We start from the raw sequence: 26,380 nt of genomic DNA on the forward strand, positions 1-26,380 counted from the left end.
TGGGCATGTTTGCGCGGTAATATCATTAGCGCAATATCTTTTGTGAATCGGACCTTGAGACAGCACAGATAGCGGTTGCAAATGATGCGCAATTCGTGCTATCAGCGGCTGCAATTCATTCTTTGTGAATTCACCTCTGTCATCTTTAACAATAAACATACATAACATTGTTTTAGCAGCTTGATGCTTCATGACTTTGACATGATGACATACAGTGGTGTGCAAAAGTGTTTGCCCCCTTCCTGATTTCTTATTTTTTTGCATGTTTGTCACACTTGAATGTTTCAGATCGTCAAATAAATTTAAATATTAGTCAAAGATAACACAAGTAAACACAAAATGCAGTTTTTAAATGAAGGTTGTTATTATTAAGGAAAACAAAATCCAAACCTACATGGCCCTGTGTGAAATAGTGATTGCCCCCTAAACCTAATAACTGGTTGGGCCTTCGCAGCAACAACTGCAATCAAGCGTTTGCGATAACTTGCAATGAGTCTTTTACAGCGCTGTGGAGGAATTCTGGCCCACTCATCTTTGCAGAATTGTTGTAATTCAGCCACATTGGAGGGTTTTCGAGCATGAACTGCCTTTTTAAGATCATGCCACAGCATCTCAATAGGATTCAAGTCAGGACTTTGACTAGGCCACTCCAAAGTCTGTCAGCCTCACTAGAATGCTGTATCAAATTCACATCTGAATCCATGTAAGGTTTGGCTATTATGCAACAGAAGATAAGAAAGAGACTGGGCAAAAATGGCCTGCATGGCAGAGTTCCAAGACGAAAACCACTGCTGAGCAAAAATAACATTAAGGCTTGTCTCATTTTTGCCAGAAAGCATCTTGATGATCCCCAAGACTTTTGGGAAAATACTCTGTGGACTGACGAGACAAAAGTTTAACTTTTCAGAAGGTGTGTGTCCCATTACATCTGGCGTAAAAGTAACACTGCATTTCAGAAAAAGAACATCATACCAGCAGTAAAATATGGTGGTGGTAGTGTGATGGTCTGGGGCTGTTTTGCTGCTTCAGGACCTGGAAGACTTGCTGTGATAAATGGAACCATGAATTCTGCTGTCTACCAAAAACTCCTGAAGGAGAATGTCCAGCCATCTGTTCATGACCTCAAGCTGAAGCGAACTTGGGTTCTGCAGCAGGACAATGATCCAAAACACACCAGCAAGTCCACCTCTGAATTGCTGAAGAAGAACAAAATGAAGACTTTGGAGTGGCCTAGTCAAAGTCCTGACTTGAATCCTAGTGAGATGCTGCGGCATGACCTTAAAAAGGCAGTTCATGCTCGAAAACCCTCCAATGTGGCTGAATAACAACAATTCTGCAAAGATGAGTGGGCCAAAATTCCTCCACAGCGCTGTAAAAGACTCATTGCAAGTTATCACAACGCTTGATTGCAGTTGTTGCTGCGAAGGCCCAACCAGTTATTAGGTTTAGGGGGCAATCACTATTTCACACAGGGCCATGTAGGTTTGGATTTTGTTTCCCTTAATAATAACAACCTTCATTTAAAAACTGCATTTTGTGTTTACTTGTGCTATCTTTGACTAATATATAAATTTGTTTGATCTGAAACATTTAAGTGTGACAAACATGCAAAAAAAAAAAAAAGAAATCAGGAAGGGGGCAAACACTTTTGCACACCACTGTTTCAGGGGTTAAATACTGTTGTACGCACACTTACACACAGTAGAAACTTATTGGATGGACATCTGATTTGCCCGGGGAAGGTCTGTGGTTTTTTAGCGTTCATTTATCACTAAAAACAACATTTTCATTTTATTTGAACAATATTCAGAGAGACAATTCAGGCATAAATTGATGGATTAGTTAATTTAATTTGTGAGAGGCTGCTCCACCTGTTGCATCATGATCATTATGCAAGATTCACAAGGTTTGTTTGATGTGATTTTCTTGCTAAATGCATTTGGAATGTATCCAACCACAGCATTATACAGTTACTTTTCTACATGGGTTTGAATAAAAGCAAAGACAAAACATTTAATGGAGTGCTGAGTTCTGTGGGACCCCAAACAATTAGGAAGTGTTATGTTAAGATGACATTTGAACCACTTTAGTGACTGCACTTCTCTGCTGTGTGATTGGGCCTTTATTCTACTCAGGATCACCAATGTGTTTGGGTCTTTTTTTTGTTTTTATTTTTTGGGGGTGGATATTTTAGACTCCTGTCTCCATCATGCCCATAAACTGCATCATTTGGAATCACATTACACGCTCCTCTCTAAATGCCAGTGCTCTGAATGGTTATGCTGTTGTTGTGCATGGATGAAATGCACAAAGACTTTTAGTTAAAGGCCACTACCTCTCGGCCAGTGTCCCCGAATGTAGAGTGCAGCTCGGATGAACCATCTGGTATTTTGAAAAGTTGGAAAGGCTCTAAAAGTTATTATTGAATAAAAGGAAAAGAAAATAAGCACATCTTGATATTGGCTAAGCAAATCCTGTAGCAACATCAGAGCAGTGCACTCATGTGTCAGGCTTTGATATTAAATAATATCAATACGCTCATTTACACTCAGCACTTTATCCCTTTCCACACCATTTGGATTTAAATTCTCATGCATGTCCTCATCAGCTCAGAAATATGGCAATACAATAAGTATAATGATGATGATGATGTTGTTTTTGATGATGTAGGTGAGGAGGATGTTCATTTTTAAACCTCCATTGATCCAGAGAAGGCTGACTGCTTGATGATGACAGTGGTGGATTCGTGTGTGTGTTTTTGTTATTGATCTGGGAGTGAGAGGAAATAGGAAAGAGGATGCGAGTTACATTTTAAACACTAGCATTCGGTGTGATCCGCACTGAACTCGTATTGATCTTATGGAGGGAATGTGGAGCAAAGAGAGGGGAGCTCTGTTGATCAGGTGGATGGAGAGCAGAGCGAGGCAGGATGGGAAATGGGGGAAGACAGAGGATGTTTGTTAATGTAGCTGAAATTAATGTGGTTCATCATTTCCAGGTTTTCAAAAGTATTGGTATTGCTCAAAAATGTCTGCCCATTGCTGTTTGTTCCAGACTCATGTACAATGATATGACACCAGTTTTTATCTAGCAGAAGACCCAATGCAATTTCACACACTGTGATTTCAGTTGCAAGAGTGGAAGTAGAAAATTATTTTTACTGTTTTTCTGTAATGGAGTAGATGTTTCTTGCAATTATTATTTTAATGTTATTGGCAATAAAGGACAAGCATTGTCAGTTTACTTTATGACAGACAGACAAGGCTTGGCAGAGCAGTCAAATGCCCCGGGGGCCACAGACCCTTAGGGGCACTGTGATTGTAGAAATTTGATTTATTACATATTTGTTTGGGAATATGCACAGCTGAAACACAATGTATCATTACCTGTCTTGTCTACCTGTCAAATTACCACAAATGGGGATAACTGGTCTTTCATGTCAGTCATTCCGCCTCACATTGTGTTCATGTTAGTTTATTTCTGTTGCGTCCTAAATAATCAGTTGTGAGTGACCTATCTGTCCTGCCGACTTCATTTTCAGTTGTTAAGGAGGTAGGTAGTAGTTTCTATGAGCAATGAAATATGCAGATTTAAGGTTTGTTATTTCTCTAAGTTGACTGTACAATGACCTCTACAGCTGTACCTTAGCCACACTTGTCCCAGTTTTGGTGGCCATTTTTCTGTCGCTGTTTTTCATGGATGTACAGTAACTTGGTTGGGGGACCCTAAGGGACCACTACGACCTGCAAGGCAAGGGTCAGAGACAGCAGACTGCTATAGGCTAGTTTTCTGTACCCTTGCTAGCTTGTCTACTTGTATAGTAAGAAGGTAATCAGTAAAGAAGTGCATAACACAACTGTCCTTGAGAAATTTAGAAGTGAAGAAGTGCATAACACAACTGTCCTTGAGAAATTTAGAAGTGAAGAAGTGCATAACACAACTGTCCTTGAGAAATTTATAAAACTATTTAGTGTTTAGTTTTGCAAAGGAGTACCTGGTCACTGTGATTTGAATGTAATGAATGCAAAAAATGAATAAAGACTTACGTACAGTAGAAAGCCAACCTTCCTCTAAAATATGCAAACGTAACTTCTAGTCAATCAAGGATCCCTTTAGTTACTTTCCAGTTTATGTATTACAGTTGTATTATCACCAAGTTTTCCCTCAAATTATTTAATGTGTCAGTATGTCGCTCAGCAAAACACTTCCACCAGCTCTGTTTATAAGGTCTTTCTGAAGAAATATCAGATAATGAGGAGGAAACAGCTCAATGTCATTGTAGTGAAGACAACAAATGTCATTTTTTTTTATCCTTCCTACTGAGATGTGTTCATTTGAACATTCTTTAAATAAAACCCCAGAAAACAACATTGTCAAACCCACAGTGTGCGGTCTATAAGATAGTATTGTAATGACAGCAAGCACAGCCACTTGTTGAAGATGTGGGCAGTAATTAAGAGGTCTAGAACCAGGCTAGGTCAATAGGGGCCCACAGCTAATTTGGGACGTGGCCATAATGACTGGTCAAATGACATGAATTTCAAATTCAACACGTATAATAACAAGTAGTAACTGTGTCTGTGATCTTTTTCAAATTGAATTGGCTGACTGTTTTGTACTAAAGTAACTCAGAAACTCATCTTTGACCCAAATTGTCTACAACCATTTATCTACAACCATTAGGCCAGTCAAACTTAATTTAAAATAGATAGTAAATATAAGTAAGTATTTTACATGGTATTTTAGCTTCCTGCCTTTTATTACTTATATTGAGGCATCATTTTCAGCTGCGGTGTGATGTCCTCCTGTTGACATCCATATTTCCACAGTAAGTCATTTTGAACAAAAATCTTTCCAAAGATGTTACAAAATTAATGTTGGAGAAAGTCTGTCTTTTTTGAAATAAAAAAGGAGACAGAAACCTGTGGGAGGAATGCAGAGAAAAAGAGGACAGAGGGTTGAAAAGAGGACAGAGAAGGGGATAGGGAGTCAATATAGATGCAGAGCAAGGGAGGTTGAGAGAGGGAGGGAGTAACAAGATGAGCCCGGAGGCAAGGAAGGGGGGTGTGAGATGCATTCTCATGTTAAGCCCTTTTAACCTGCTACCCTGTAAACACACGCAAATACACACTGAGTTACTCGGAGACCCAGACACTCTTAATAAGCCTAATATCCTCCACCGCCACAGACAGGCTGTGCCGTAACACTCAGCTATGTGTGTGTGTGTGCACACTATCTGGCTCCCAGTGTTAGTACAGTCTTCTGCGACTATATTATTGACCTGCCAGCAGAACGGACCTTCTTAGTCCACAAACACACACACACACACACAGACACAAACATATTCATATTCATGCTGACTTGAAAGAAGCCTGCTCTGAAGCACACAAGCTTAAATATTGTCTACCCAGTATTTGGGTAGACAGGAAGAAATGCAAAGCTGCTCATACAATATTTTGGACACATTTTGTAAGAAGTTACTGTTTTTCTCATCATTTCCTTTTTTTTCCAATTCTGATTTTTATTATTTCCTTCATATACATACAAAAAGGCAGGCCAATGCGCTTTGGACCTGATATGGATAATCACAAAGCATTTATTAAAAAGCAACATTAAAGTTGAAAATTAAAAATACAAAAGAAACAACAATATATAATATATACATACACATAAACATACCCTGTAAACATACATACGTACATACACTCATGTAGACATAAAAATAGCTAAGTGAATATTAGATCTGAAAGGAAACTATTTTCTCCCATCTCATAATTCAATCCCTGTCCCACCAGTTGAACATGGTGCACTGTAGGCTTGGTGTTAAATTATGTATACATCAGACTTATCTTACTTTACGTTTCCCTGATCTGTGTTAGAAATGGGTCCCAGATTTCTGTATAGGTGTCCGTTTTCCCATTTATTTTGCATTTCAATCGTTCATATGAGGCAGTTTCTGATAGGGCTGTGAACCATCCAGAGCAGGTAAGGTTGTTCCCCCCCATCCAGTGTCTCAATATGACCCTCTTAGCTGTAGTGAGAGCAACCTTTAGCCACTGGGCCTTCTTCCCATCTATTCTTTCATTTCCTTTCAGGCTATTCAGGAGGCATAGAGCAGGGGTAAGACCAACACCAATACCTAGGCTGTCACTAATCTTTTCCATGACCCCTTGCCAATAGGTGGCTAGGTTGGGACAATTGAGAAACATATGGACAGTGTCACCTTTTTCCAATTTACATCGTCAGCAGAGGTTTGAGTGACTTGGTCCTGCCCTTTGCATTCTCACAGGTGTCCAGTAGAGTCTGTTGAGTATTTTAAATTGATTAAGTTTCGACCTGGCATCTCTCATTGGATTTAGTATCTCCTTCAATGATTTTTTCCACTCATCATCTTCATATGATACCCTTAAATCCCTTACCCACACAGCTTTTAAGCCTATGGTAGTGCCATTAAATCCATCAATGAGGTAGTTGTAGAGTTGACCTGTAGTGTGAAAGACCACTAAATGATTTCAGTTTAGAGCATATAGAAGATTGGGTGGGCAACCTGGTACCTGTTGGGCCCATCTTAGACAGACAGTCTCTAAGCTGGAGAAATCTCCAGATGTCTTTTCTCTGAAGATTCAAGAGTTCTCTCAGTTCTCTTGAGGTATTGTTATGATAGAAACATCCAATGTGTTTGACCCCCTTAGTGTGCCATTCTCCCCTGAAGAACACCTTCCCTCCTATTTTTTGAATTTTTGGATTATTCCATATTAAAGCTGATCCTGCCAGGAAGGGAGATGATCCCTCTTTCTTGCGTATATGATACCAGATATTCCTAGTGTGAGAGATTATTGGGTTCAGGATATCAGCTTTTGGACATTGGCTCAAACAGTCTGCTGCCCCGAATGGGGTGTTCACTTCTTCCTCTAAATCTACCCACACAGGTCTGCTATCTCTACTTGAGAGAAGGGAGACTATCTGAGCCCCCAAAAAGGCTAATGAGTCTGTAACTGAGTGGTGGGAGTTTCCCTGTGTGAATAGCAGCATTGAATGTCTTTAAGATCTCAGGGCTAAGCTCCTCCACAAACTTCTTATAGAATTTGCTAGGTATACCGTCTAAACCTGGGGTCTTCCCACTAGGCAACGGTTTAATTGTTGCTAGATTGTTTTATTCAACTCCTCCAGAGTTATTGGGTGCTCTAGACCCATCATGTTCTCCTCTGAAAGTTGAGGGAGATTTAGGTGTTCAAAAAAGTCTCTTGCCTTGTTTATGTCCATCTGACCCTCATTATACTATTTTTGTCTCTAATCCCCCCAATTTGGTGGTTGGCTTCTCTGGCTTTCAATTGGCTGGCTAGCAATTTACTACTTGTCACCTGACTCATACCATTTTTGTTTCAGTCTATATAGGAGTATTCTGCTTTCTTTTGTGAAAATAGTGTTTAGTTCATATTTAGCTTTAACTAGACTGACTAGGCACATTGTTAGGATTTTCACAGTATTCCTTTAACAGCCTTTTAAGTTTTTCTTCATATTTAGACATTTTTAATTTGTCCTGTTTTTTTATTATTAATACTGTTTGTTTTATCACAATTCCCTGTATGTTCGCTTTAAAAGCATCCCATACATTAACCTGTTCAGCAGTTCCATTATTAATTTTAAAAAATGTGTTAATGTGATTTTGAAGGTTTATACAGGACACCTCATTCTGCAGAACGCTAGTGTTCATCCACCAACCTTTTAGATCTTTCTCGTGCCACTCCAAACGCAATGACTAAGTCAATGGGGGTGTGATCTGTCATAGCTATTGTGCCTATACTGCAGGCTCCAGTGTTTTCAATGCGAGAATGTGAGATCAAAAAATAATCAATACGAGACAGAATGTCTATTTGAAAAAAAAAGCGTACTCACGAGGAGTTGGATTTAAAAGTCTCCATGCACCGTATAGTCCCGTATCTTTACATAACGCCCTTGTAGTATCCTGAGTCCTGGATGATCTAACAATGCCAGACCCGGATCTGTCTAAGAACACATCAAGCACTTGATTGTAGTCACCACCCGAAACAACAGGAAAGTGGCCAAAGTCCAAAATGATTTTCCTATGTTGAAGACAGAAGTCGGGGTCCTCCACATTAGGTGCATATAGGTTGCCTAAAATTATATTTTGTCCTGCTAAATTAACCAAAAGTATTATTTCCATCTTTGTCTCTAAATTCTCTCTCTGCCTTGACATTTTTGAGAACAGTATAGATACCACCTGCGTTTTTTGGTTGAAAGTGTTATGGTAGGCCCAGCCAATCCATCTGTCATGAATTCTAACTCCTTTTCCAAAAGATGTTTTTCCTGAAGCATCACTACATCTGAGTTCTTTAGTTGCCTGCGTCCTCAAAACGATGCCTCGTTTCACCGACTGTAACCCAAAACACTGCTGCATATTGGATTGAGTATTGCAGTCCCCGTTTCATGCATATGCATCTGACCTCTTTGTTCCTCTTGTCCTGTACATCCTTAGTAAAATCTGGAAGATGTCCCCTTTAGCACCTTTCCACTGAAATGTTCCAAGTTCCTTGGCTCTGAGTTGTACCTTTTCTCTGTCTGTAAACCATAGAAATCTCACCAGAATGTGGCGCGGGTTTTCTTTGTTTTTGTTTTAGTAGTGTAGTGCAGTTAGTGATTCTCCCAATTTATGATGATGGTGATGTACTGTGCAAAGCATCTACAGTTAAAGAAAACATCAAACGTCTGTTAAAAATCCCCATAGGTTACTTTTCACAGAAGTGAAACGCCAGGATGGTAGGAACATTTGACTAGATTAAATAGAATCAAAGTGAATAATGCAAACAACCTCAAAGCCCCAAATAACAATAAATCAACATGGGCGCTTAGGTTGCTATGGTAATATGTGGTCTACGGTGCATAATAAAGGTAAAGGTAATAGAGGAATCTCACAGCCATAAGCCTGTATTGTATGCTTGAGCCAGAGGTGTTTTTTACACTCTAAAGCTGAAATACTTTACAACAGCCACCCAATAAGAAACTGAATAGCTGTACTGAATGCTGATGGAATATTAATACAGAAATGTGGAGGTCTGTATTTGTGTGAGAATTGAGCATGGTGTTGAACATTTCCACTTCAAGTGTTTTGTTCATCTTGAAGAAAAGACGCCAACACCAGTTAACAATGTGGTCAGACCCACCATTCTCCAATAAACTGTGGCTCAGCAGGTAGAGCAGAGCATCCACTGATCACAGGGTTGGCGGTTTGATCCCTAGACACGTCAACATGTCAAAGCGTCCTTGGACAAAACACTGAATAACAGTGTTGGGGTTCATAAAACAGATGTATTTTTCAGCAGTGATTTGTAACGGTTTTGGAAGGCACAGACAAATGATGTTGTCGGGCTGACAGGGGTCTCAGATCAGAAAATACTTCTGTGTGTCGTTCTAGAGGGCATGGACAAACAGCATTTTGTTGTTTAATTTGGAGGACTTGTTGAATAAGGAACATATGGGCAGAGGCCATTGGTTACAAGTTAAAAGCTAAAAACTAGTTGTTGCATTAGCACAGTGGTCTCATGCTTACATAATGCATGACATCAAATGCTTTACGTGGTATTTGTTGTGTTTTAGCAGTTCTTCCTCTCATCTGCTCATCACAACTACTCTAATCTACATTAAAAGATTTGTATGTAATATTTTACCCCTTTTCATCAGAATAAGGCAACAAGAGCTGCAACAGAAAAAATCATCCAATCCCTACTTGGTGAAACGTTATACTGTAATTTCGCTCTGTTTGCCCAGTTAAAACTTGGGTATGGATGCTGCCCGCAGGAAGTGATTAATCGAAATACAGCAAATACAAACTGTCTTCTAATCAGCAGTAAGTAGTTCTGTTTGATCCTATTGGTGCCATTTGTAGTAAACCATCATACACCTGACCAGGTTTGTAAATACTTTTCAGAAGTTTCAGTTACATGTTACTGCTATTTGGACTGCAAAGGAGAGCAGCTTTACCCTCACTGAAATCAAAAGCAGTGAGATCTGTAATATTTTTGACTTGACTGAACACTGAATTTGATCTCAATTGGATCAATTCGTGCATTGCGTGATCTTAGACCTGTCCTCCAGCAGCCTCACAGACAGCTTGAATATTTTGAATCAAACCTTGCAAGCAAGGATAAGTGACTCCTGCCAGTTCAAACGGCCCCAGTCACAATGGGAGTGAAGGAGAAAATCATACACCGCACTATGAGATGAACTGTTGATAGCAAAACCTAATTAACTTAATTCCTTAAATGCAATCATGACAGTTTCAAAGCTGAGCACACCTGGGAGTCAGCTGCAGCAGCACAATGGGACTGAGAATAGATTGTCTGCAATTTTGGCTACAAACTGATGTTTTCCTTAATTTAGCTCTGGAAGTCTGCCATCCAGTAAAGTGGTTCGGCTGGACCCGATCAATGCTGATAAGGAGACCTGGCACACGGCTTCTGATGGTGTTTGTACAGTAGGTGTGTGCAACAGTGCAAGTCCAAAGCCAGCAAATTGATTTGACATCTAGCTAGCTAGAAAGTATGGCCACAGCTTTGGCTTGTCAGTCTGGAGAGAGAAAAAAAAACACCGTACACTGCTACTACAGCCCTAACAGTTGGGCTAAACACAGTATTTTGGCACCAGGGCTGTGTCACATATCTGTTTTCGAGGAGAACTTGTCCAGGCAGCAGCATCGGGAACACAAATTCCCCGTAGAAGATTTGCAGCAGCATGGGAAGCATTTTCCTCTCTTGATGTAGCCTTTTTTGCTTCTAAGACCAGCAGGTAAAAAAGTATGTCAGCTTATGTTACATGAATGATTTGTAACAGAGTTTTACTCTGTCCATTATAAGACAAAACCTCAATTCCTGCAGAAAGAAAAGCACTGCTGTCTTCTTAATAAATGGCCCCTGAGCAGTTATCCCAAAGGGAGGTTTTGTCTATTGACAGTTATACTTATTTATAGCTTTTGACAGGCTCAATATTTCGGCCCTTGATAACTGCAAAAAGAGGGGAGGAGATGTGGAGAGCGCTGGCCTACTGAAGTCAGCACACATCAGCTTTTGTTTGCATGGTGCTCTGCTGAAAAAGATGACTGATCTTGCCACTCTGTGAAGTCCTGAAGCGCTGCTCTCTTAGACTCTTTGTAATCATGCAAAAGGCTTGTTTTTTTTATTCTGCTTCGAAGGAAGGCTCGAATGCCTGTACAGCACCATAAGAGAGATGTGTCACAGCCAATCATTTTTGACATCATGTTTGTCAAGAAATATTTCTATCCACGTCTCTTTTTGAGAAATCCAGACTGATTGGCAGTGTTGGGGAGTTTCAGCACCTGGATTATTTATCTGCAAAGAGAAATACGTATAGATACCTCTAGGAATGTTATCTGTCTCTGGGTAGTTCTGGAAAGACTGGCTGGTCTCACACAGAGAACCAACATGTCTTCCCGCTCGGTTCTCATTTAACTTCTGGCCCCGAGTCAAAATGGCCGCCTCCCACACTGGCAGACTAGGAAGTCAATCTGACCAATTTAGTGGGTCACAGGAGACTTCTGCTTCTCTCTCTCTCTGCCTCTCTCTCTCTCTCTAACCATTTGTTTGGAGCATGTGGATGGAGTAACAGAAATGGCGAGCTGTGCCTCGTCCTGCTGTGCTTTAATCACTCGCTTCAAAGGGTCTCGTGTTTTCTCTCTGTCTAGATGGCAGAGGGGAGGGAAATGAAGCTCTACTCCACCTTGACTGAATTCCTGTAGACCCAGACGAGACTGATATCTCCCTTCACCTTCACTGTCCTAGCTCCAGTTTGGCAGCTGAGCTTTTTATTAAAAAGGAACAGAATTTCGCAAAAAAATATTATCAGTCACAGCCAGACACAGAGCTCTGCATTCAGTTAGTGTTCTTTGTTGATTGCAATCTGCTGCAGCACTGCTGGCAACCAGCATTAATTTATTTGCATTTGCAACTACACAAAGTTGAATTTTTAATAGCTTTTTTCTGTTTCTCATTTACCTTTGTTATGATATGATATATGTGATCTAACAAACAAGCTCATCATGTATAAGAAATCTGACTTGATGACATTGGTGCTAACACACACAAACGTCAAGTACAGACATCTCACCCCACCCTCTTGTCTCAGGGTCACCAGGACTTTCTCTGCTGTGCATCTTCTCTGCTTGAAACAAACTAAGGAAAAGTTATTTTTGCCTCTCATGTCCTCCAGTCTAAATGATGAAATAGGTTTGTAATTTCCTTCCAAAACGACTGATATGAGTGTTTTGTTCTGACGCCCCTGTCACCAAGATGACATTGATTGTCAGTGCCTTCTAAAATGCATGTGATCCATACAAACATGATTTGCATGATTGTGTTTTCTCATCTGCCATGTCTGTAGTAAAGGTTTGGTTAAGTTTAGGCAACTAAAAGTACTACTTTTTTGGCCAATTGGGGGCAGCTGGAACAAGTTGTGAACACAACATTGACATATCCTCACCCATGGAGCACTATTATTATTCATTTGCAAGTCCTATATACACTCTCTTATAGCTCTGTTTTTGGTCTTTACCAACTCACTCCTGGGGACTGGATCTTTAGCTGCTAAATGCTCCACTATGTTCACCAGCTAGTCATAAACTGTGTCTCTCTGCCGTTTGGTGGTGAGCAGGTAGTGAAAGCATATGGAGTTTTTGACCACTAGCAGCACGTGTTTGTATCCCACATGAGGACTCACGTGCATGTACGCAACCACACTGATACACAGTTGGCTGAATTCACTTTGTGGTCAGAGCTAATGACAACACAACACGATGGTGAGAGTTTCCTTTTGTGTTGTGCTTCTACAGAGAGGTCAGGGGTAAGGGTCAGTTACAGCAGCCTTGGGATTCAGTGTCTTGTTCAAGGACCCCTCACTAAGGCAGACTCCAACTTGCACAGAGGCTTAAACATTAGGTTGAAGAATTTTGTACCATCTCATTACACCGTCCAGCCATACATTATGCACAACATGGCCCTTCTTTGAGTAGCAATGTTCAACAGTCTCCCGAGGCTGTTGACATTTTCAACCCGTTGAATTCTCTCCCCTCTTGAGATATGAGATACATCCAAATTAGATAGTACCTGGACAAAGCAGCAACAGTTAGCTATTGTTCCAACATAATGCGCAATTAGGTAAAACTCAGGTGACCTGGCAAGATAAAGCACGTAGTTACAGAGCACACTGGGGTCCTCCATCTTCCAGCTCAGACTGTAATTAAAGGTCCACAATAGCCGTTCTGGGATGTGTCTGCCTGGGATTTTTTACCCTGGCTGGCTGATGGGCTGTCTGACTGCCACCAATGCAACAGGAAATTCATGCTGGAGTTCCATTTCAATAATAAAAGCATCCCTAGACCCAGCTTGTATCTTCTTCTGTCACTTGGCTGTGTGTGTTTATCTGTATTCTCACAGGATCTACAATGTGAAATGTTTCAGGTTGTCTTGTAACTCTCACTGGTCCTGTACGGTATCAAGTTTCCAAGCACTGTTCAAGGTTCACCTTTAATATCACATGCTCCATCTGGACTAATTCATGTCTCCAAACTGGTTTTAAATCAGCACACTCATAATAAGAGACTGCCTATAAGTCTCATGTATAACTCCTGGCCTTTTGTGCTGTAACAGGTTCTTGCTGTATTGTTTTACTCATTTTAGAGCTGCTTTCAGGCATCAAGCTGCAACTGTTTAGCAGCTAAAGAGACAGATATTTCCCTCAGGAGTTGAGACCAAAAACAGAGCTAAAAGAGAGTGAATTTTGGATTTAGATTCACCAGGTGGCCCAAAGCACGACTTAAAATCAATGTTGCTCCATGTCTGCTGGATGTGTAACTAACAACTGTTAGCTAAAAAGTTTGCTTAAAAAGTGATTACATGTCAGTGTTGTGTTTACAGCTTGTTTCCGCTGCCCCCAAGTGGCCAAAGAAATCCGTTTTTGCAGGTTTAAAGAATACATTTAACACCCAGTTTTATTTTTATCATGGTCTCTTCATAAAAAAACTATTCAGACTCAAAAAGCAGTGACAGTGGCTGCAGTGTGGCAAGTGACCAAACATCTGCTACCAAATGGTCATTTGAAGTGAAAGATTTCTCTCTCCTCTGAGTGTCCCTTCACTGACAACAAAGACAGTGGTCCAGTGCTGTATGAACCAGTAGTTAATGTTAGCAAAGCTTCAGAAGAAACTCTACGCTGCTACAACTATTACTACTGTTGGTTTTACTGTACAGTTGTTTCCTGTTCTTAGATATGCCTTGATAGTGGAAGTGATGTTGCACTTCAGGGGATAAAAGACATTTTAACAAATTTCTTTCTTTTTTTATTCTAGAGGGCAGCATTATCTGGGAAAAGGCAAAAACCTGCTGTTGCAATGAACACTATAGACTGGGACCAAGTGACTGTAATTTACAAACTCAAAAAAGTGAATTTGGTGTAACGTTAATAGAGGGATTGGTTAGTAATATGACAATTAATATAGCAAGTTTAGCTAACTCGTGTCATTAACATTGAAGCTGATGTTGCTCCAAGACCATTGTTTTAATTGATAAGTTTGTGCACTGCTGGTGAAGAGTTGTATAGTTCAGGGTACTCCGATACCAGTAAAATGTGCTCCTGTATTGTTTTCCTTGGCTTGATCTCTGTGGTGGCAGCAGTAACCACTCACTGTCTGAAAGTGCATTAAGAGTAAAACTCCAGTTTTGTCAAGAAGAGTGAGGGATGATATGAAAGCTGTTGTACTGAATGTCTAATCAGCTCAACTTGACTGAGAAAGAATAGGCTGTAACACCCACTAAACACCTAATGCAGGATCAATGATCAAAGACCTTATGTGGACATTTCTAGGATGGAGAATTGGACGAAGGTTACTATCATTCTAGAGCACTTGAAGCTAGCTAATATCAACTGTATGACTTATTGTTTATGTGGCTTACAGCCAAGCAATTCGGTATAGTTCCTGCTCCCACTGGGATCAGCCAGTGAATTATGGGTCTTTTTGAAGTCATTTCAGCTTGCGATACTGCCTGTCTTGTGTTGCATTATATGACAGTTTTCCTGGAGCCTCTGAAAGGCACATTGCTATTGTGGAAAAAAATAAGTTGTGACATTTACACACTGCTCTCTGTAGCAAACTGGCTTCTTGCTATTTCGCAGTGCTGAGGGTGTATAGTTTCACAGAGTAGGTGTAACACCAACTCCTGTCCTAGTTAAGGTCATATATGGGATCATGTCCTGTTCATGTTTGTCATCTACACTTGTAGAAACAGACTATTGTGGATATTATAGCAACAGAGGTTACAACAGATGCTTTTCATGTCTCAGGATTCCTGCTGTTATCAGCTATCATGTTCACGTTTCTCTTAAACAGGATTTTGGCTTATCTGGGTTCTTATAAATGTAGCATATAGCCTACATGCCCAAATTCACAAATTGAACACAGATACTAAATAATGGGTAGCTTGATGTTTGGTAGTACAGAAGGTACTGGATAGCGGGAGATGCTTTGCAAAGGTGAATAACACCTGTGTAGAGCGTGGCTCAGATTCCCACTGAGGTCATTCATGCTAAAACACGTATGTGCTCATGATGCTGTAAAGTGGCTTAGGAAATATGGAAGTATTATAAGAGTTAGCGAAGCTCATTACAGCTACTTTTGCTCAAAATGTTTCTGTTTCATGTTTCATGTCCATTCCATAGAACTAGCTGTCTCTAGGCTATATCTCTAAAGCTGCGCTAGTCAGTATGTAAATGAACAATGGGTCAAATGGGTCAAATGACTCAAATTAATTAATGAAAGGGGTCGAAAGGGGTCACTCATAGTGACAAACCCAAGACTTATCACTCAACTCAATCTCACCCAGCTGTATGGCAGCTTATAGCCTGTTTCAGCTAATGTTTTGGATTTACAACCCGCAAATATACTGTATGGTTCAGTCTTACAGCTCTCATCAATCTAATTTCCAGAAGCAGCGGGAAGTTATTTTCAGCGAAAAAGCTCTGATGAACTCACTGTACGCTACTTGCCCAGCACTTAGCAGTTAAAGACCCAATTATAGGTCTATATCTTAAGATTTGGTGGAGAGCAAAACAGAGCAAACAGGATGTGAGTGATTTTTTTAGACTTAAATTTGTCAGGTGGCCAGAAACACGACTTCAAATGTGCCCTGTGTCTGCTGGATGTGTAAACGGGCAATTGACACGTTAGCAATATCAGCTCAAAGACAAGGTGATCAGCTTGTTGTGGAGTTCTGCCTCCAATAATGTCCAAAAAAACCTTATGAATACAGCTTTAAGAATCAATAGATAACATTTTTTTCTGTTAGGTAACACCTAGCAAAAGCTACAATTAAATACTGCATCAAAAGGCAACTTTTAAAAAGCACATTTAAAAGTGAAACTGTGTCAGTCAGCTGAATCCTCCATCTCACTGACTTGGTGAGATGTAATACTTGTCACACAAAAGAAAGAGCTCTGTTTGGCACGTTGATCCATGATCTTCCGTAGGTGTTCAGTTGGGTTGAGGTCTCCTGACTATGAAAGATACTATTCACATCATTTTCATATTCATCAAACCATTCATAGATGGCAGAAAGAGGAGGCATCACTGCCAAAATTCATGATAATGTGTGAAGGAAAGTCATGTGGCAGTGATTGATGATCAAATAAATTAAGAGAATGAATATCAATGAGGCCTTTGGGAATAAAGCAAGTGTGCTTTTCTTTGAATGGTAAAGGAAAAACTTTGATGTGACACATTTTAATGCTAATTTAGACTTTATTTAGATGACTATAAGCTTTTCAAAAGTGCAGCGTCAGTTGTGATGAGAGTGTGAATCAAATTGCATGAGATGTGAATAAAGCAGCTAAAGGTAACTGTGAATATTGTAGCTGACAACCCATGATTAATGTCTAAATGAAATATTTGCATAAAATAAGATCTACGTTTGCAAAAGTCATCTACTTTGTTTGTATTATAAAAGCCTTTGGGTTCGAATTGTTTTTTATGTAAAGTCTGTTAAATGGTCCAGAGTAAATTAACAACCACACTGTGGTTTTAGCTTTTGAATCTAAATTAGCATAGACTCAAGCAATGGCTGCATTATTGTTTGATGGTTTCCAAGAGCTAAAAAGGCCTTTGCTTTCTTTTCTTTTCTTTGTTTTGTTTCTTTTCTTTATGGGTGGCTCTATTATCTAACAGCTCTGTCTACAAGAGGGCTGGCCATTGTGGTCAGCCCAGATAACAGATAAAATGCAGGGCATGGAAATAGATGGATTATATGGACTGGGTTCAGAATGTGTTTATTGGGTGGATAAAATGACAGGATTTTCATTGCTATCTCTGGCATTCGCTCTTTTAAGCCCCCTCATTGGATTTAGCAGAGCTCTCTCCTCTTTCTCTCCCTCTCTGTCTCATATTCTGACTCTCCTTCTTTCCCCTTTTTTCTCTCGTCTGTTATCCTTCTCTCTGTAGTACTGCATATTCCCTAATTTTCTACCTCTCTATGTATCTCTATTGTTCTCCCTCTCTCTGTTTGTGTATCATACTCCTTTTCTCCATCTCCCTCTTCTCTCTATCCTTTTCTATTCTTTCTGTTTTCCTGTCCCTTAATGCAGCAGACCAGTCAGTTAGATGAGGTGGTCAGAGCAGTGGTTAGATTTGTGACATTACCTGTTTTTCTCTAGGAATAGCACCAAATAGCCAAAATGCACTCTTTGAAGCAGCTGAAAATATCAGATCAGAATGTACAACAGCAGTTGATCATTATTTGAAATTACCAAGCATTACGCTTCCCATCTGTTCTTTTATCCAACTGCAAATAACAGCTTTACCAAGCGGTGCTTTTAACTAAAATTGTCACAACTGGGTATTGCAATCGAGAGCTTGTACCTAACTTGCTATTTACTTGATATAGCTCCAATTGTCCCCTTACCTTGACATATATATATATATATATTCCCTTGTATTATAGTCCGAAGAAGGGCAATAAGAGGCAATGTGTCATACAGCCTAATGGACCCAATTACTAGTCAAGTAGCATCAGGTTTTATTTTAGACACCTTTGCTTGGTGGAGCTTGAGCTTTAGCAGTCCTGCAAAACTCTGTTTTTCTTCTCATATTTTGATTTATAAGCTTTCAGCTGATTATCTCATTTGTAGGGATTAATATTAGGTGAGCCATTAAAGGTTACCATAATACAGTAGATGTATAAGAGCCATTGTTTTGCACAGGGTCTGCTCATGAGTACTATTTGTGTCTTTTGCTGTTGTTCCCAGGAATATACAGCCACCTTATTCTTGTTTGTTCATTACTTGCGTATCAATGTGGACCCTCAACATATTCATATATACTAAATACATCTATATACTGCGAATTAAAGGTTGTCACAATCTCAGAATTTTAAACTTTGAAACAATACTAGTAAAAAACTAAAAAACGATACTCTATCTCTTTCAATACCACGGCAAAAAGAAAAAGTCCAAGATACACAAAATAGGATAATTTTTTAATTTTTGATCAACAACCTGCGCACGGTGCTGGTACAGAAAGTCAGTGAACACAAACTGAGGACCAGCTGCTAATCTACTTTGCGAATTTGTTTTGGAGGAAATGTGAAGCACCCAGGCCGTGGACCAGTAGGCCTCAGAGCACTTGCTATGGGGCCATGATATAGAAATCATCCACGGAGCAAAAACGTTTGGGAATCCATGTGTTTTGGTTACTGAGGGCGTTTTCAATCCTATAGTTTGTTTGCTCTGGTCCAAATCGGTGGATGAGTTGGAAAACTTGTTGCTTTTTCTAGCAAACCAAAATACATCGCTAAAAGCCACGTGAGAACGTTCCCTCCTCTCATTGGTTAGATGTGTGCGAGAAAGTAAAGACAGTAAGAAAGTCCTGAAGAAGGTTTTATCTGCCCAAATATCAAAAAGGCAACATAATTTGTTACTAGGTCAGACCTCGTTTCATTCTCCGGCTAGCTGCTAGCAACTGTCGATTTCGCTCATCCGCATCCCAGCATGCAAAGCACACCTGGCTACAAGAGTCTGTTCAGCTCAAATTTGCAGATTAGGCCTTGTTGTTGGGTCTGATCGAGGTCAGATCACGTTTTCACCACAAACGAACCTCCAGAATTTGTTTGTGACAGAGCCGGGACCACTTTCTCTAAAAGGTCTTCAGGCGGTTGTTTTGGTCTGCATCAGAGTATGATTTCTGTGTTCAGATCTGCCCATACAAATTGTGCCAAAACATATTTCCAAATGCAAATTATAAAATGAACAACATTTTTGGGAGACCTAGGGTCTCATTTAAAACCATTGCGTATGCACAAAACGGGGCCTGAAAGAGGCGTATGGAAATCTGACAGGAGAACATTGGGAGACAGGGGAAATTGGTGACGCAGATGGTGAGGTGGTGAACTGAAGCCAGACTGTTTAATGGTGCCTCTCACACCTTTAATTTCACTTAATATAAAATGTTAATTATAGATCTACATTATCATAAACATTCAAACCAGCAATGTTATTTGTACTTGCGCTTGTAGTGACCCATAACGATTCCATAAGCACCTTTCAATTGTAAAAGATATAAGCCAACTCAAATATTAAATCAAAGTTCGCTCAATATTTCATCAGCGCTGTCTCACCATCACATCCCCCACCCCCGGAGTGCAGAGGAGAGGGCCAGACTGTAACTGACGAAATCATCATTGGATGTAGAAATCCAAGATAACATCAAATAGCATTAAAGAATTGTAGAACAGAGCGTCAGTAGTTTTTAATAATATCTTTGAATACTGTGCATATATCACCAAGTACGATTTTAGTCTGCAGTGAACACGACTGCGCTGTCAGACGCACAGCGCACTGAGACACCACGGTGGCGCACACACACTCTGCCTTCTCACCCGGCACATCTTCACCACCTGCACATATGGATTGTGAAAATTAGCAAAGTCTGGAAATAAAGTGACAGCTCTCGCATACCCTCATTATCAATCAAAATGCAGGCCAAGCATAACAAAACCGACAGAAAAAATGTCTTCCCCTGTCAAACTTCCACCTTCAAATGATATCCCAGGGTGGGGGATACCACTGCACTGGCACTGCAGAGGACAACGCGAATGGAAGGATCAACAGGGAGCGAGTGTTCAGGGGCCACAAAGATGTCCTGGCCCGTGCTGGCCATGGTCCAGCATTAGACAGAATCGCGCCATTCCGGTACACATACAACTAGGCTACTAACCACTCTGGGGTTTCTGGCAACTGGAAATAGCCGACATGTGTGTGTTTGATATGATCAACAATATATAATGTTTACCTTTCTGCCTGAAGACCCTTTTGGGAATAATATAATTCTGTTAAACTGGCTGTATTTTCTTTTGTTTGTGACCCCGCTGCTGTGGCCATCAAACAATATGTGCTTTCTAACCTCCACCTCACAAGCACCTCGATTTCTGTGTCAGAAAAAGTCATTTTTTTTCGTCTTCCTCTCGGCTGTTGTCGCCATGATTCACCGTAAGCAGGCTCATTTATATGCATCAGTATCCATGTGGTGCTTTGCATTGACTATTTATGGTTGAATGTGGGCGTGTAGAGGGCGGGATATGAGGCTGATCCACACATTTCCAGGTGGACTGTGATTTATAAAGGGAAAGTTACCTGTAGGTGTGCATACGCATGGTTTAAAAAATCTGAATTCTTTTTGCCGCACTGCATTTTTGGCTTTTATGTGCACATACACTTTTAGTAAGGATCCTACGCACTGTTTTATAAATGAGACCCCAGGTCGGTACATTATACTAAATAAGAATTGACTGTGGGGATGGCATTTGGTTGACAAGATATTATAAGTCGAGTATGGGTTAATTGGTTTGAGAGAAGGTTGCTCTAATGTCACCATCCTAATTTGGTCAGGTCAGTCTTTCTAGCTTGTAGAGATAACTGGAGGCATTTTGAGACCAATCCAGTATTGTTGCTGAGTCTTGCAGTAAACAATATTGTCCTTTACTTGGGATTATGTTATACAGGATTATATAACATGTTTGGATTTTGTGCAAACAAAAAGCAGCAGAGGATGAGTACAGTCACATATTAGACAGCAGTGAAGGTGTTTTTTTTTTTTCATTAATGACATCTAAAGCCCCCGTAGTGGTCTCCAGCGACAGATCTCAATCAAATTTTTGAGCTTTGCACATTCAAACACAAAAACCACTGTTGATCCCTGTGCGCACACACACACACACACACACACACACACACACACACACACACACACACACACACACACAAGACCCATGTGCTGTGTTGTATACACAAACTAAGCCACACTTAACACCTGCACACACACGCACACATCATTATATCATTAGTTGTGATGAAGTGCCATGCCATGGCGTGACCTGCAGCAGGCGAGTTGATCACGCTGTCAATTAGTTCTCTCTCGGCCCACTAATTATACTGTCACATCCTGTTGACATGCTATAGAGATTCGATTGGAAAAAACACTAACTCTCTGTGTTTCCTGGGCCGAGGGGTCAATGAGCTGTTTCAGATACTGAGGTCTGATTAGATGTACCTGGTGGCCAGGAGGAGGAGGAGGACTGTTTGTGTGGGCAGAGTGGCCGTGGAGAGAAAGAAGAGAGGAAGAGGAAGGCTCTAGCTCAGGTGGTAGATACAGTCAGCCATTATTTGTACAGTAAGGTCGGTGGGTCAATCCCAGAAGCACCAAAATGAATGAAAAATCTGCATCACCGTTTCGGAGAACCCCAAGTGACGTCTTGAAATTGCTTGTTTTGTTCGACCAACACTCCAAAACCCAAATATATTCATCCCACAATAATATAAAGCAGAATAAGCATCAAACGATTGTGTGGGATGCCAAATTAGTGAGTCATTCAGTACATTAAGTTGGTCCACACCTGTGGGCCAGACTAAACTATCTATTGGATGGATTTCCATGAAATTTTGTACAGATGTTCATGGTCCCCAGAGGATGAATCTCACTGACTTTGGTGACTTTTCCTCTAGTGCCACACCATTTGTGGTTTTGAGTAAAACAACTCAACAACTATTGGATGGATTGCCACGAAATTTGATAGATACATTCCTATGTACTGTCCCTGTCAAGATGAATTTGAATAACTTTGGTGATCCTCTGACGTTTTCCTCGAGCACAATCATCAGGTCAACATTTTAATTTGTCCAGTACTTTGGTTTATGACCAAATATCTGCAGAACTATTGACATTCTCATCAGCCTCAGCTGTACTGTTGTCTTTAATGCCAATTAGCAAAGGTTGCATGCTAACACACTAAACTAAGATGGTGAACATGGTATCATACCTGCTAAACATCAGCATGTTAACATTGTCATTGTGAGCACGCTGATGTTAGCATTTAGCTCAAAGTACTACTGTGCCAAGGTACAACCTCACCTAGCATGGCTGCAGACTCTTAGTCTTGTTACTTTGATAAATTACTCAAACAATTATTCTGACATCAAAATTGTTGGTGATTCCTTTTCTGTTAATCTACATAAATGATTAATCAACTAATTGCTTTGACACTAATAGATATATAGCAAAAGGCTGAGTATAAAGAGCTGACAGAAGAGAAAAAATCTGGTCGTCTCTTTTCACCCAGTGATCACACCCTGACTCTGATTCATGATCCAATCCAACTGTGTTAGACTGAGGATTGTTCTATTATAGTGTAGTCTAGTTTAGCCTGTTCTCCTCCAAGATATTCTGTTATATGCTGATTTAATTCTTTTCTCTTCCCGTCTTCTCTTCTCTTCTCCTCTGCTCTCCGGTCTTATCTGGTCTTGTCTAGTCTAGTCTGTTCTGGTCTGTTTTGATCTCCCCGATAATGTGAACAAATTCCTATATTTCCCCCAAGCTCAGACAGAAATCTGAAACCCTCTGGACTGTTTTCTATTCCAGCTCCAACTCCTGTTGATGTAACCACTTGATGATAACACCACTTGGCCTCTTTCCTCACAGTTTCCAACGAGGTTTCTACCAGAGCACTCACCTTGAATTTAGTTTTACCTACCTCACATACTGGGCATTGGTAAATAACACACATTCACCTCGACTCAGGTATTTTCAGGAGTACTGAGGCAACATTTTGACACAAGCAAATGCAGGAAAAGAATGCGAGGACCAGTTTGTCCTGCCCTTTAAGAAAACATTGACTCAGCCTCTGTCATCAGTACTGGCTGTCTGAACCCAGACTAGTGATAATAATCCTCATCATCCTGCTCCATCCAAGGTGCATGACTGATATAAACACACTCCATCCTCTGAGACACCCGGGTTCAGTCTTTTTCTGCTCCCTAGCTTTGTGTGATGCATTTGTGTGTGCCTTCTTTGTGTAGCAAATGTGTGCTGTGTATAGCTTGTGTGTGTGTATGTGCACGTGTGGGGGTGTATTGTTTGGTATAATAACGCCTGATGAATGAGGAGTCTGCATCGCTGACAGAGGGTCCCATTAACATGTACTGCTTGGCTCCCCCTCACAATCCGTCACACACCACATAAACACACACACACAAACAGAATGGAGGTAATCAATGGGATGATTTAATAGCATCTGTTCTGTGTCCACAGGGAGTGAAGCTGTGGAGGCTTTGGGTTACAGATACGGAGGATTTTATACCAAAATACTTTTCATTTTGAATCAGTATTGACAAGAGAGAATATTGCTACATGACATTCATCGGTCAGCATAGGTCTTTAAGGAATAGTTTCACATCTTGGGAAATACAGATTACAATACACACAAATACACACAGCTTTCTTATCAAGAGGTAGATGAGAAGATTGATACCACTGTATGTGTGCTAAGTAGAAAGCAGGTGATTAGCTTAGCATAAAGACTGGAAGATAGGGCGAAATTATTATAGGGCTTTAGAGGTGCTGGTAGTTGGTAGCAGGTCTTTTTATAACTTTTTGGACAGAGCAAGGCTAACTGTTTCCCTCTGCTTCAGGTCTTTTAAGCTAAGCTAATCACCTGCTGGTTCTAGCTTCATACAGCATATAGCATACAGACATGAGAACATTGTTATCTCGCATAAAGAAGTCATCACCATGGTCGGTCAGCCACCAGTCAAGGTGGACTCGGATATGAAATGCGTTTAAATGCAGCACTCGACCCCCTTGAGGCTGATGGATTCAACAGGTTTCAGAAGTGGACACATCGCCTCCTAGGAAAGATCAGGAAGGATCAGAGGAGCACTAAACACAACTTAGTGGTGATGCTTTTATGTAAAGTGTCTCAAACTTTTAAGAGTGTACACAGTGTGTAGAGCTTTGGAATGGATTATGATGTAAAGTCACACTGCACTGATCTGCTATACTTGTTGGCAGTTAATTATCTGTACTGCATTGTGCCTACGGCCAACTTATATCATTATGTAGCTTGGGTTGTAGCAGGGTGGGTAATGTTAGCATTTGAATTGTTCGAATTGATCTGCAGTATTGACTGTCCTGCTAGTAGCTTCAGCCAGTGGAGCTAAACAAGGCGGTTTGATGATTAACCTGGTAAAAAATAATGGGCCATCTAACCTGCAGACAGCAGCAGGTCTTATTTACAGTTTATAGCTTACCAGTCTTTAAGGCTGCATTAAATCTTGCTGACATGAATTCATAGCGAACCTATTAGTAATGGTTAAATGGTGAACCTTCCATTTTCTGCATGTGTAACATTAACTGAAAGGACAAAAAGAAGTACATTTGAGACTTGACAGGGTTAACTGACTGGGCTATTAGCTTTTTTAGAAACCCAATCAAGCAGGTTTTACAACTGCGCAATCATCTGACGGATGATTTGAAAGACATAGATGACATCTCATGTTGTATATACAGGGTGAGGGGGTAAAACCTGCAGCAGAAGAATCAAAGATGTCGATCTATAGCACTACACAGTATTGAACATATGTCAGGGATGCCCCAACTGGAGGAAACACCCTGACTAACAGTTAACAACTCATGGCTACAATGGAAGGATGCTTTTGCTTCCCCTTCTCTTGAATATAAAAATGTTGGCTGTGAAAAGAGATACTGTAGATTTGTATCTTATGAAATCTTATCTACTGTACCCTGTATTCTTGCTTCATATTCTGTTCCTTAAATGAGGGCTAGTGACTGTAAAAACCTGCTCATTTCAGCCAGTGATCATTACAGATCAGATGTGTTTTGTGGTCTCTATCGTAGTAAATAGTTTATCAAAGCACAAGTGGGACAACTGCAGCATATGGCAGCAATCCAAGAAAATGATCAGACATATGCACAGTAACACAATTGATTCTACTTACAAAAAGTCGGCAATATCTGTCACAGTCTGTTAATGGGTGTTTTAACCTCAAAATGTTACACTGACAGACAGATATTGACAGTTAAGGCAATTATTGAGTCATTTAGAAACTCAATGATTGTAAGTGTAACTGTAAGTGTTGTTGATTGTCAGACAGTAAAGCAGGTAAATAGTGGAACTACACCCACTTGGTCCACTCATTTGAAAGCACTGTATACTGTATAGGGCTTGAGAATCAGCATCTTGTCGAGCTGCATGTTGGGTATTTCAGGGTCTGCCATCGCTGTCGACGGCTGCCGACAATAAGTATTAGTAGAAAGGCATAAGGAAGGCAAGAAACAGGTGGTGAACAATGATATTATTAAACTGCAGTTTGAAGATGGTCATTCACTGAACCATTGAATTTATGTTTTACCTTTTTAATACCAAATTTACAAGAATTGACTGAAAATTAAGAACGAGTTGTTTAACAAAATATATAACGACTGCCCTAAGCAAAATTCAATTAAACTGCAAGATTTTCAAAGGGGGATTTTGTGACTTTTTGTCTGTATAGCAAAGGAGAGCATGGGTGTTAACTATGTGTTGTAATGTTTCAAAAATATAGTAATTGAATCTTTTTTGCTTTCAGTCGGGAATTCTGCTGAAATAATAAATTAGTTATGTGCACTTACATGAGACAGTAGATTGTATTCACAAACATAACCAAATTATACTTTTTATTATCTTATCTAATTTGGCAGAATGGCAGAATAAGTGTAGAATAACTCTCATTTGTCGTTTCAATATAGCCAATCAATTTGAAAAAAAAATGGATTGATCTCTCAGTCATGGAAATGGCACTGGTTTAAATCGAGGAGCCATCTATTATATATCTTCTATGGTCACTACATAGTACCACATCAGTGCATGTGTCTGTATGAATAGTTTTCTTTGTGCTTTCTGTACTATTTTGGTACACTGTCATATTTTGTTTCTCTTTCCAAAGCAAAGCCTCTTTTCCAGCCTAAACTTATATTTTCTCT

General features: G+C 40.2%; 1 protein-coding gene across 17 annotated transcripts in view; it reads left to right on the forward strand.

Annotated features, from left to right (window-relative positions):
• Window positions 1-26,380, forward strand: part of ctnnd2b (catenin (cadherin-associated protein), delta 2b) — a 185,118-nt gene that overhangs the window by 63,141 nt on the left and 95,597 nt on the right. The gene's annotated exons all lie outside the window — the stretch shown is intronic.

This window comes from Siniperca chuatsi, linkage group LG13 (genome assembly GCF_020085105.1).
Source record: "Siniperca chuatsi isolate FFG_IHB_CAS linkage group LG13, ASM2008510v1, whole genome shotgun sequence".
Classification (NCBI taxonomy): domain Eukaryota; kingdom Metazoa; phylum Chordata; class Actinopteri; order Centrarchiformes; family Sinipercidae; genus Siniperca; species Siniperca chuatsi.